At 39.5% G+C, this 14129-nt stretch overlaps 1 long non-coding RNA gene across 1 annotated transcript; it reads right to left on the reverse strand.

Moving 5' to 3' along the window:
- Nucleotides 1–1481: 1481 nt before the first annotated feature.
- Nucleotides 1482–2737, reverse strand: LOC131994334 (uncharacterized). Its single transcript, XR_009396639.1, has 2 exons — nucleotides 2345–2737; nucleotides 1482–1921 (listed from the first exon to the last, which is right to left on the reverse strand). It is a non-coding gene; the product is annotated as an uncharacterized LOC131994334 (long non-coding RNA).
- Nucleotides 2738–14129: the final 11392 nt, after the last annotated feature.

Here is a 14129-nt window from a genome sequence, read left to right on the forward strand (position 1 = left end):
TAACAAGTAAAAAAGGGGTTAAGTTCGACCCACCTCCTCTGGTAAATATTTATGTAACCCACTTTCATCATTAACCGGTAACAAATGCTTAATTTATACCCCCCATAGCAGCTAGTTCGAAATATGGTCCGATTTAGACCAAATTCAGCATGGACGTTGAGCAGTCGTATAAGTTCAAGTCGTTGTTTAATTTTGTAGAACAAAATATTGGTCTCTATGGTAGCTACATCCAAATATAGGCCGACAGGGATGTCGAAAAGCCAAACAGAAGTCACTGTGTCAAATTTCAGCGAAATCGGATTATAAAGGTGGTTATTACTGGGCCAAGACTTTAAATAGGGAGATCGGTTTATATAGCAGACTGGTCACTTGGTCATCAAAGTAAATATAAGATTCATGCTCTACTTTCAGAAACATTTCGTATGAGTCCCATAATGGCATGATCGGTAAATAAGTTGTGTTTGACGGTGTGGTGGACCCCAGGGTCTTTGTCCCGAAAATGAATATAAATTTCCCGAAAATCATTAAATATCCACCCCAAATAGCTTTTATATAAAAGGGAGGTATTTTGGGGTGGGGCGGCTCCCCAAACACATGGCTCTGTATTGCCGTGATTGGTCAATATATCCATTTGGCGGGTTTTGGGCTGTCCCCGCGGCACGCGTCCCCATCAATAGAAACCATGTTTTTTTTATTGGCGATTGTTAGAGTGCAAAAAATTTCGAACTAATCGCATAATCGTATTACCAATCTCCGAGATCTGGTATTTTTGAAACTAGGGTAATAGGAAGTGCTTTTTAGGGGAGACATTTCGACTCAAATATGCTCCATATTGCTATAGTCGGAAATAAAGTTCAGTTTAAAGGGTGATTTAGGGCGTACCCCCAAAATTGGATATCAAATTCGTTTTCTACTCTCAAATACCTTTCATTTGAGTCCAATGTTGCCATAGTGGGTCAATAATTCTATTCGACGTATTTTTAGGAGGAAAAGAGCCACCTAATTTTTTATGCCATATTTTTAATCTACTGCCGGATACTTTTCATTTGAGCCCCATATTGATAGGCACGTTGAATGTTTCTGTTTAGAGGAGTTTGTGGGTGGGGCGGCCCGCTGGGTACTTGGACCCAAAATTTAATATGATGTTCATTTTTCAGTCTCCAATACCTTTCATTGGATACCCATATTGTGCCCATGAGTCCTCTTTTGGATTTGAGTGGCGTGTTTGGTGTAAGGGGGAGGGTCAGCCACCATCCGATATCTAAAAATTATATAACCTATTTTTCCTTTTTTTGATTCTACGGAACAAACAAACAAACCAAGTCCCATATAGTCATGATGGGTCATATGCCCATTTGGGGAGTCATATGCCCATTTGCGAGACCCAAGATCGGTTTATATGGCAGCTATATCAGGTTATGGACCGTGTTTGGGGTCAAACTAAGGGTTTTGCCTTTCGAAATAAAAAATCAGAGGGAGAATTAGGTTTAAAATTCAATGCTGTTGTAATGGTTTATTGTGTTTGTTGCTCATTTCATTATTTATAAGTAGTAAATCGAATTCAGTCTTTTGTTGTAGGTAAATTTAGATAGACAATTGTACATGTAGCATTAAGTAGTTAATTTCTTTTAGGATGAAGTAGCACAATTTATTCTTAGTTTAAGTAGCGAATTTTACTTTTAGTTTTGGATAGGAAATTTTAACTTTAGCTTTAAGTAGGAAAATTTAATTTTAGAGGGTAAGTAGGTTATTTCACATTTTGATTTTGGGTCTAAGGATATAGGAATTTGTTGATGGTGTGTAGAGTGGCCCGCACTTGTGTTTATTTTTGGTGTCCCGCACTTTGATGGTTTAACCATGTGTTGTGTTGATTTTGGGTCTTCTTGTGGGTTTATGTTGTATCTTAGTGTCTTCTTCACGTCTGAAAACTGAGTTTGTTAATTTTTGTTTCACTGTTTGTAATGTTCTTTTCTTTAACGATTGTTTATATGTATATATGTAAGATCACTTTTTTTGCTTTTCACTTCACTTGGGTTCACTTTGAGGGGGAGAGAATACGATGCGCGGGTTTGAGATTTAAAAGCGAGACTGATCTTTTTTTGGTTGTTGCTTGTCACTTGGACCCCGCGAAAACGGTCAACTTTCCAAGCTACAAGCAACAATTCCAGGTAAACAAATATGAAGTCAAGGCGGAATCAGCGATTAAGAACTTACTTCAATGTACCGTTATGCACAGTGGGTCATGTGCATACGTGAACGCATGTCTGCACATGGGTGCACATGACTTCATGTTCAAACGTACTTTGAACATTCTCCCCCTCCAAGTGACGAAGTGACATCTTACCTTTTTAATTTTGGTTTCTTGCCTGTGAGGTGACTGGGCCGACGAACACGTATCCCCAATCTGTCTCCTGGGCGAAGACGGCTCCCAATCCGGGTTGTACAACACCACTCCTCCGGAGGTGGGCGTAGGCATCGGCCCCTACCTCTACATCGATTGGTTCGTTGCCCCTAGGGTCAGCATCTGCCAAAGAAAGGGATCTTAGGCTGCTTGTGGGGTCGGGAATGATGGGATCTGAATAGGGTCGTCGCGGCAAATCCCGGGTCACCACTGCCCGGATGGTATACATGGTCCTCCTCGACGCATGCCTTGACCGAAGTCTTATTGTTGCCAGACGGTGCCCTCTGCGCTCTCTCGTTGGTATCCCCAGGCGAGTTACTGTGGCTGCCGCGATTCGGGTGATGGTCGATGCCTGGCACAAAGGTACCCGTACCCCAGCCCAATCGTCCTGCTCCTCGGGTGCCAATTCCACCATCGCCGTGGGTACAAAAACAGTGGCCCGGCTGTAAGGTATCTCGACCGGGGGAGGGCCTTGGACGATGGGCATCTGGTTGGCTGGTTCGATTGCAAGTTGCCGTGGGTTGGCAATCTCCATTGGGGGCGGGCTGTAGCTGCCGTATGTCTTCCTAAGCTGTGGGGCTCCATGCAGCATTGTGTGATGGCGGTAGTCGCATGTTCGGCAGGCAGTGACCACGGGGCAGTCTGGGGCCAGATGGCTGCGCGCCAGACAGTTCCGACAGTAACTCCGTCTCTCAACTGTCTCGTATCTCTGATACGGTGTCATTTGCCGGAACCGCGGGCATGACCGTATGGCGTGGTCCTCCTGGCAGAGGCCACAGGCATACTGCCAAGATGCGGGGCGATACCTGGGTTCCCGTGGGTCGAAGCGAGGGCGTGTGGGTCTGGCGGGTCGTGGGGACTCTGGGCGAGGTAAATATCCGGCCATTATCTGTAACCAAAATCTCGTGAGTACCGTGTTTTGATGTGATTATGAATTGCTAGGGGTGTCTGAGAATAATTTGACAATCTTAGTTATGGGTCGACTGACTATGCCATTGGAAGTTCGAATATCTACAACTCGAGTGTTCTGATCAACACCGGGGTATGTTTTAAAAACTCGTCCTAACTTCCACTCGGTGGGATATCTCTCATCCCTGATGACAACTAAATCATTGACCTGTATGTTATCTTGCTGATACTTCCATTTGTATCTACGGTGAAGCTCATTTAAGTACTCTGACTTCCACCTCTGACAAAAGTTTTGGGATATAATCTTTAATCTCTTCCACCGATTTGCAAGCGTTATGTCCTCCTCTGAGATGTCGGGTTCTGCCGGGGTCAAAAGGGAAGAGCCTATAAGGAAGTGAGCTGGGGTCAAGGGTGCTAAATCGTTAGGGTCTTCAGAAGCTGGACTAAGGGGTCGTGAATTGAGGCAGGCCTCGATACGTGCCAATATGGTTGACAGTTCTTCGAACGTGAAGTTCATTTTGGGCATAGACTTCTTAAGGTGTATCTTGAATGATTTAACTCCTGCCTCCCACAATCCCCCCATATGGGGAGCTCCTGGAGGAATAAATTTCCACTCTAAATTCTGATGAGCATGTTGCTGAATGGCGCTGCTCTGTAAACTTTTCATAAACTCTTTCTGATCTTTCTTGAGCATTTCTGCTGCGCCTATAAAATTCTTTCCATTGTCGGAATATATCTTTTCTGGGCACCCTCTCCTTCCTATGAAACGAGCTAATGCCGCCAGAAATGATTGAGTCGATAAATCACTTGTTGCTTCTAAGTGGATGGCTTTTGTCGCAAAACAAACAAATATGCAGATATAACCCTTGGTTATTAAACACGCTCGTGCTGTTAAGCTTTTGATTCCGAAGGGTCCTGCAAAATCTACCCCTGTATTCGTAAAGGGTCTGGATAAAGTAGTACGCTCGGGTGGAAGAGATGACATAATTTGGGTCTGAGTCTTTAATCGATATAGGGTACAAACTCTGCAATTGTGTATAACTTTCTTGATCAACTGTTTCAATCTGAATATCCAAAACTCCGTACGGATGAGCCGGGTCATAAGTTGATTGCCTCCGTGCATTGAGACTTTATGAACAAATTCCACTAGAAGGAGTGCAAATCGCGAATCATATGGGATTAAGATTGGATGACGTTCGCTGTACGTCAAAGCTGGCGATTGAACTAAACGACCATTGGATCTAATTACTCCTTTTCTATCTATGAAGGGGTTGAATGGTAAAAGACTACTTCTAGGTGAAAGCCTTTTCTTTTGGGTCAAAGAACTGTATTCCTCAACGAAGTAATGTTTCTGAGTTGCCACTATAAGACGCATCTTTGTGCCTATGAGCTCTGGGCTGGTTATTTCTTGCGATGAAATTTTAAGTGAGGATCTAGTTGAACCTGTGTTACGCCAGAACCTAACTGCGTAAGACAAAACACGATATGCTCTAGCTAAAGACGAAAATCGAGTCAAAGGGTCATCAAAAGTGCCTGTTGCGAATACTTTAACTTGTTTTGCTTCAAGATTAGTGTCTGTATTAACTCGGTCTTGCGGCCACTGATCATGCGGCAATTTGAGCCACTGGGGTCCCGTCCACCATAAATTATGAGATATTAAGTCGTCAGGAGAACAGCCACGACTTGCTACATCTGCAGGATTATATTCTGAGTCAACATGTTTCCAATTCTCACCACCGACGTTCTCTAATATCTCTGAAACCCTGTTACCAACGAAAGCGCTCCATGAGCATGGTGGCTTTTGTAGCCAGGCTAGAACGATTGTAGAGTCGGTCCAGAAATGGGTCGTAAACTTTGATAATCGAAGCTTAGGCACAATGGCATTTGCTAACCTTGACAACATAACTGCACCGCATAATTCTAACCTTGGCAGAGAGATTTTCTTAACTGGGGCTACTCGGGTCTTGGCTGCTAGAAGAAAAGTGTCTACAGTTTTATCGATGTGTTCAACGCGTATATAAATTGTGGCTGCATATGCGCTTTCTGACGCGTCGCAGAATCCATGTATCTCCACAATACTAGCAGGTGTAAACCGAACCCATCTTGGTATCGATACAGTGTCTATAGAATGGCTGCCTCTCACAAAGTTATTCCAGTTCATTTGAGTCACTGGCTTCAACGAGTCATCCCATTCTACCTTATCTAGCCAAACCTGCTGCATGATTAACTTGGCTACAACAATTACTGGCGCTAACCATCCACATGGGTCGAAAAACTTTGCTATCGTTGATAATACTTCTCGCTTGGTGCTCATTTGCCTTTCTTCAACTGTAGGGGCCGTAAAAGTGAAATTATCACCTGATATATTCCAACGAATTCCTAGGGTCTTTGTCGAAGAAGCTTCGGAAATATTTAACCAATCTATTGGAAGAAGCATGTCTTCATTTAAATCCTTTAACAAACGTGTGTCATTTGACGCCCATTTTCTTAGCCTGAAACCAGCTGATTCTAATGCGGAGGCTAATTCTTTCCTAGCTGCTGTAGCTTCTTCTATGGAGTGTCCGCCCGCTAATACATCATCGACATATAAATTTTCTTTAATAATTCTTGATCCTAACGGATGAGAATCTTTCACGTCTTCTGCTAACTGGAGAAGGGTCCTAATCGCTAAAAATGGGGCGCAATTTATGCCGAAGGTAACAGTTAAGAGTTCGTAATCCTCAATTGGGTGGTTTTCTGATTTGCGAAAGAGGATCCTTTGAAATGCTGTTTGATTGGGGTCTACTAAGATCTGACGATACATCTTTGTCACGTCTGCATTGAAGACGTATTTAAAAAATCTCCAGTTCAACACTTGTACGACAAGGTCTTGCTGAAGTATGGGTCCTGTATGTAAGATATCATTAAGACTTTTCTTGTTTGATGTTGGGCTAGATGCGTTAAAAACCACTCTAAGTTTTGTGGTAACCCTATCTGGTTTGATAACTGCATGGTGAGGTAAGTAGTAGTGAGGGGTCTTGTATACGCTGTTTGGGTCTACCTTCCTCATGTGTCCTAATTCCAAATACTCTAATATGGCTGCATCATAATGTGCTTTAATATCTGGGGTCTTAGACAACTTTTTCTCCATTCTATGAAACTGTGCCAATGCGATGTTCCTAGATGAACCGATCTCTGAACAGCTTTTAAAAGGTAAAGTTACGATATATCTCCCCGCCTCATTACGTCGTGTTGTATTTTTGTAATTATTTTCGCAATAAATATCTTCTGCTGACCTCAAAACCTTTTTTGGGGTCTCTTCCACCTCCCAAAAGCGAGTGATTATCTTTTCTAATGATGATGCACTATAAAGTGTGATTTGTCTGTCGGATTTAGGGTCTTCCGTAATGGGTCCTCCTATGATCCACCCAAAAACGGTGTCCTGCGCTAAAAGTGATCCACAGGATTTCATAGTACCGCCTTTTGTGTATATAAGGGGTCCAATATCTAATCCGATTAACATGTCCACGGGTCGACTTTCAAAGAATCGAGGGTCCGCGAGACTAAGGTGTGCAAAATCTCCAAATTGATTTTGCCTTAAATCGTGTGTTGGTAAATGAGAAGGTAGGGTCTTTAAGACTGGTGCCCAAACCTCCAGCTCAAAACTAGGATTTACTCGTGAGCAAAGATTGAAGACGCAAGCTTTTGTCGATGTTTCAGAAACTGCGTCGCTTAAACCTGTGACGTGAATTAAATTCTTAACTGTTGGAAGTTGTAGTTTGTTTCTAATTTTCTCTGAAATGAAAGTTGATTGTGACCCAGGATCGATGATTGCCCTGGCATCATATCTATGTCCTCTAGATTTGATTTGAACTATTGCTGTGAACAAAAGTGTCTCTTTGGGTTGCGGAGTGGGTCTGATTTCCTGAAGTGTCAAAGTCGTTGAACAAGGTGCTTCTAAACAAGGTGTGGACTGTATATTTGGCGATACCGATGGTTGTACTAGGGTGGTTAAAGCGGCAGCACTGGTACTAGGGCGTGCGTATTCGCTAACCGGTTGAGCTAGGGTGGTAGGATCAGTAGCACTGGTGCTAGGTCGTGCTTCCTGTCTACCGGGTTGAACTAAAGTGTTGAGAGCGGCAGCACTTGTGCTGGGTCGTGCTCCGTCTCGTTGGAGTGTGCCTGTTGTAGGGTACTGGGTCTGGTTGCCTTTATGTATCAAACTGTGGTGTCGTTGACTACATTCCCTACAACTAAAACGACTTTTACACTCCCTGACTCCATGATCCGAAGAAAGGCAGTTATAGCAAAGATGACTGGTCTTAACAATGTTTATTCGATCGTTGATCGACCTTTCTAGAAATTGAGGACATTCTCGCAAAGAATGATTGGATTTACAAAGTTGACAAACCGGTTTGTTATTCTGAGCATTATAGTGTGATTGTGTGTTGTTGCTGGGTCTTGAGCCCGTGTTCTTGAAATTGGGATTTACATTTGTTTGAAAACTATTAACTCGCTTTTCCCGCTTATCGTACTCCGATCTGGGTTGATTATATCTCGAATATTGTGGCTTGATATTGCCGACTGATTCTAGGGTCTTGAATTTATGGGTCAAAAATACATCTAGTTGATTCCACGATGGAAGAGACGAACAATCTGCTAGGCTGCTTTCGAATTCTTCTAAAAATATTCTTGGTAGTTTGGTTGACACAAGATAAACTAAGATTGGGTCCCATCCCCCCGTTTCTACTTCAAGGGTCTGTAAAGTTTGGGTACAACTACCTATAGTGCGCTGTAATTTCTGGATTGTTGACGCGTTATCAACGGAAACCGAAGGTAAATTAAAAAGAGCTCGCAATTGCTCATTTACCTGCATGCGTTTATTTTCGTACCTATGAACGAGATTTCTCCACGCTATGTCGAAACCCTCATGGGTCAGTGGAACATTGGAAATTGTTTCGCGGGCTTCTCCTGCTGTTTTCTGGGTTAAGTGAAACAACTTCTCGACTTTACTTAATTTTGAATTGTTAATGTAGATTGCTGAAAATAAATCCCTAAAGGTAGGCCATTCGCGATATCCCCCTTTAAAAACATCTGTGTCACAGGGCGGCAATCTTAGAGCTGGTGAAAAATCATTAGTGTCTCGCTGTTGGGTCATCGATATTCTCTCCTGTTTTTCTTGATCTTGTTGCTCGTTAAGGGCCAAAATTTCTCCGTTAAGAGAGCTTAAACACCGTTTATAAGTTTCTAGTGCCTGTTTGTAGCTATTTCGAAGCTTAGTTTTATCTATAGGTGTCTCATCCTTTTCCGGAATGCGATCCCTACAATCTAAGTATGCCTTCTTGATTTGATCCCATAAAGAATTGAGTTCTACCCGCGTGATTTCTAACGAATGTATATTATCATCCGACTTAGCCGCGGAGTAAACGGTCTCAAAATCCACTAAATCATCCACACAGTTTACAAATCTTTCGCGTAAATTCTTATCCATTTTGTAATTGGCTTGTATATGTTTTAAATAGGGTCAAAAAACTATAAAACCAAGGAAAATTTTACAACAAAATGTCCTAAAAAAAAAACTGGTTATTTGTAGAAATCAAATCTATTTCAAAAAAACCTAATGCGAGAAAAAAAATGTGTGTCTTGATGATGGGTCAAATATCTAAGGGTCAAACCTGAAACTTTTTACAAAATTCGTAATAAATGTTTTATCTGGGTCACTAGAAAAAAAAACAGGTTAATATTTCTGATGATATCGATTATACAATAGCCGCAAAAAATTGTAAGAAATATTTTCCTTTCAAATCGCAATACACCAGCAATTTAATTCCGCTCGAATTAAAGTTGCAAAAAAAATTCATTTTTCTCCAAAAAAAATTAAACTTTCACTTTTCAAAATTTGGCATACAGAACTAGATGATTCTTTACAATAATACTGCTTTGACTCGTTGGGTCAATTTGCTTTCTGTATAAAAAACAACAAAGGATTGCACAAACAACCACAGTCCTTTCCGACCGTTTCCACTTAAATTTGTGCAATAGAATGAAGTTTTAAAATTTCGAAGACAAATGAGGCCAGCACGCAATATTATTTTCGTTATTTCTCACACAAAAACAATTCTTGATAAAAAAAACTTCTTCTTTTCTAAAAGCACTTCGATTTTTCTTAGACACTTTTCCTTTTCTTTATAAAAAATTTCAACAAAAAATCTCGTGGATGTCTGTCCCGAAAATCCTACACACTGCCTTGAAAGTAGGGTCTGCTATATTGGGTCAAATTCACTTGGATCAAATTAATTTGGGTCAAAATTAATTGGGTCAAAATTTATCAGACAACCGAATTAGCGATTCATAATCAGAAAACGATCAAAAACAATATTAAAGTACGCTGGGTAAATGTATGAACTTTTCCTTTTTTGAAAAAAAGGTTATGTATGACGTAATACCCAAGCGCACTTTAATAGAAAAACAAAATGGTACTCACTTTGAAGCTTCTTTTTTGATGTGTGTGTATGTGTGTGTGTGTAGGTGGGCGCTTGGCTTGGGTCCAGAATTGTGTGTTGGCGCCTTTTGCAATTTTTGTAGCTTTGTGTCGTTAGAGTCTTGGATTTTGTTGTTTTAGTGTTTTTGATTTGATGAAGTTTTGGGAATTTAACCGTTGTAGCGGGTTTTTCCGTTTTTATCCCAGAGCGTAGATTTTTTGTTTTTGTGTTTTTACACGGAACGCACGAATTTGATTTTGTTGGGGTTTTTTGAAAATGCACAATATTTTATGTTTGATAGAAAAAGAAAGAATTAGTTTGGGATAAAATTTACAAATTTATCGAGCAACCCATAATTCTGTTTTAACACTCTAATTTGTTTTTTAAGTTAAAATACTGAAAAATTTATGATTTTTAGAGAAAAAAAATTTTTCAAAATATGTAGAAAAAAATTAACATAAATTTTGGGTTGGACGATAAATTGTTAAATTTTTCAATTTTTTAGCTCTTTTTTTTCAATTTAACACAAAGAAACTTCTTTAAACAATTTAAAAATTTTTTGATTTTTATAATTTTTTTTGAAATTCCACTTTTTTCCACTTCTGTTCCACTGTGCGGGTCACTTTACGTTTTTTGGGTCTTTTGCACACTTCTTTTTTGATTTACCACAACTTCTAATGATTTTGGGGTCAATTTTTTGCACATTAAAATTTAATTAATTATTTTTATTTTTACACGGGTCACCCTGTTAATTTAATTAGTTTTTGTTTTATTTGAGTCTTTATGTACTTTAATTGTCACTTTGCAATTTGGTTATTATTTTCTTTTGTTATTTCGTTTTGATCTTCATTTGGTTGGAATATTTTATCAAATTTTCAATAAAATAAATGCCACAACCAAACGAAGAACACTGAGAGCCGCTATATATTTTTTAATTTGTGATTTGTGTATTATTTTGTTTTTAATAAATTGCCAAAACTGATCTTTTATGTGTTTTGATATTTTTGTGTTGGCCGTCCGTCCATACGTGTATGTATGTACGGTTGTGTGTAACCAACCCTTTTTTCGCACTTTTCTCTATTTCATTTGCTTTTAATTGTTGGGTCACTGCACTTTTGTTGTTGCGAATTTTTTTGTGTTTCGGTCACTGGGTCTTTTGAAATGAAAATGAATTATTTTTGGGCACAAAACAGAAAAATTTTTTTTTGATTTTTGGTTTTTTAATTATTTAAAAAAACCACTTATCCGGTTCGCAATGGACCAAATGTTTGGGGTCAAACTAAGGGTTTTGCCTTTCGAAATAAAAAATCAGAGGGAGAATTAGGTTTAAAATTCAATGCTGTTGTAATGGTTTATTGTGTTTGTTGCTCATTTCATTATTTATAAGTAGTAAATCGAATTCAGTCTTTTGTTGTAGGTAAATTTAGATAGACAATTGTACATGTAGCATTAAGTAGTTAATTTCTTTTAGGATGAAGTAGCACAATTTATTCTTAGTTTAAGTAGCGAATTTTACTTTTAGTTTTGGATAGGAAATTTTAACTTTAGCTTTAAGTAGGAAAATTTAATTTTAGAGGGTAAGTAGGTTATTTCACATTTTGATTTTGGGTCTAAGGATATAGGAATTTGTTGATGGTGTGTAGAGTGGCCCGCACTTGTGTTTATTTTTGGTGTCCCGCACTTTGATGGTTTAACCATGTGTTGTGTTGATTTTGGGTCTTCTTGTGGGTTTATGTTGTATCTTAGTGTCTTCTTCACGTCTGAAAACTGAGTTTGTTAATTTTTGTTTCACTGTTTGTAATGTTCTTTTCTTTAACGATTGTTTATATGTATATATGTAAGATCACTTTTTTTGCTTTTCACTTCACTTGGGTTCACTTTGAGGGGGAGAGAATACGATGCGCGGGTTTGAGATTTAAAAGCGAGACTGATCTTTTTTTGGTTGTTGCTTGTCACTTGGACCCCGCGAAAACGGTCAACTTTCCAAGCTACAAGCAACAATTCCAGGTAAACAAATATGAAGTCAAGGCGGAATCAGCGATTAAGAACTTACTTCAATGTACCGTTATGCACAGTGGGTCATGTGCATACGTGAACGCATGTCTGCACATGGGTGCACATGACTTCATGTTCAAACGTACTTTGAACAGACCGATTTGAACCATACTTAGCACAGTTGTTTAATATCATAACAAAACACGTCGTGCAAAATTTCATTGTAATCGGCTAGAGGCTTAAGAAGTCAAGACCCAAGATCGGTTTATATGGCAGCTATATCAGGTTATGGACCGATTAGGACCATACTTGGCACAGTTGTTGAATATCATAACAAAACACGTCGTGCAAAATTTCATTCCAATCGGATAAGAATTGCGCACTCTAGAGGCTCAAGAATTCAAGACCCAAGATCGGTTTATATGGCAGCTATATCAGATTATGGACCGATTTGAACCATATTTAGCACAGTTGTTGGATATCATAACAAAACACGTCGTGCCAAAATTCATTCAAATCGGATAAGAATTGGGCACTCTAGAGGCTCAAGAAGTCAAGACCCAAGATCGGTTTATATGGCAGCTATATCAGATTATGAACCGATTTGAACCATACTTGGCACAGTTGTTGAACATCATAACAAAACACGTCGTGCCAAAATTCATTCAAATCGGATAAGAATTGCGCACTCTAGAGGCTCAAGAAATCAAGACCCAAGATCGGTTTATATGGCAGCTATATCAGATTATGAACCGATTTGAACCATACTTGGCACAGTTGTTGAATGTCATAACAAAACACGTCGTGCAAAATTTCGTGCCAATCGGATAAGAATTGCGCACTCTAGAGGTTCAAGAAATCAAGACCCAAGATCGGTTTATATGGCAGCTATATCAAAACATGGCCCATTTACAATACCAACCGACCTACACTAATAAGAATTATTTGTGCAAAATTTCAAGCGGCTAGCTTTACTCCTTCGGAAGTTAGCGTGCTTTCGACAGACAGACGGACGGACGGACGGACGGACGGACGGACAGACGGACGGACATGGCTAGATCGACATAAAATTTCACGACGATCAAGAATATATATACTTTATGGGGTCTCAGACGAATATTTCGAGTAGTTACAAACAGAATGACGAAATTAGTATACCCCCATCTTATGGTGGAGGGTATAAAAACGTATTCTACTCTTTAATACCTTTTATTTGATATCCATATTGTCTTTATCGGTCCACTTGTGATTTTGGGTGGTTTTTTTGGGGTAACGGGGTGGGTCCGCCCCCTTCCGATATCAACAAATTATAAAGCATATTTCTTCTTCCTGACCATATTCGTAATCTACTCCCGAATACCTTTCATTTGAGTCCCATATTGTGATGATCGTCAAATAAACCTATTTTAAGGGGGTTTGGGGGTGGGGCGGCCCCGAGGTACTAGGATCCAACTTTTTTTTATGAAATTCGTACTCTACTCTTGAATACCTTTCATTTGAATCCTATATTTTCCTGACCACTCCACTTTTATTTTTGGGTAGTACTTTTGAGGTAAGGGGGAGGGTGTCTCGCACCACTTGATCTTTCCATCGGGCTTTTGGTCTTCCCGGTTTGCGTGTATGCCTTCAAAAGACTTGTTACGCGCTATTTTTCATTCCAATCTGGAATATTGTTTAGTATAAATCTGCGGGAATCACAAGCTGTGGCATGTTATGATGTAAAATTGCCCTGGCCAGCTCCACCAGGATGTAGGGTCTCAACCCGTAATTTCACGCGCGAACATATTTTTTTCTTAACGTTTCATGCCATCAAAAGTTAATAAAGATCATCGACTTTCAAAAACTTACACGTTGTTTTTCTTTGAGCCACTGTATTAGTCTTACCTGTGAATGTGTTTGGTATGTCCAGATGTAGTGACATACCGAGGTACAATGTCCCCACCCTGTCGCCTTTTGACATTGAAAATACCCTTATTCCACCCAATGTCCCTATTATGACCAGCTTCTAAAACTAAAGATGAGCCTTGCCCCACATTCCTCTTAAAGAAGGCGAACTTAGCAATTCATATTAAATTCAGTATATTTTGGCATAGCCATCATAAATCTTAAGTATCAAAACAAAACAAAAATATAATTAAATTTATATACTAAGCCTATTTTGTTCAAGTATAATTTGAATGAATGACACTAAGAAAATACATGATGAATTTATTAATTCATCCTAGTTTAAAATAAAACGTTCTTTGGAGAAACACCAAAAATAAAAAGCTTTAGAGACCGTTAGATGTCTGCATTATGTTGGGAAAAAAAATAAAATAAATGTCTCAATTTATTTTTGCTATTGCTATTTCATTTATGTCCAG

The sequence above is a fragment of the Stomoxys calcitrans genome, chromosome 1, assembly GCF_963082655.1.
Source record: "Stomoxys calcitrans chromosome 1, idStoCalc2.1, whole genome shotgun sequence".
Classification (NCBI taxonomy): Eukaryota; Metazoa; Arthropoda; class Insecta; order Diptera; family Muscidae; genus Stomoxys; species Stomoxys calcitrans.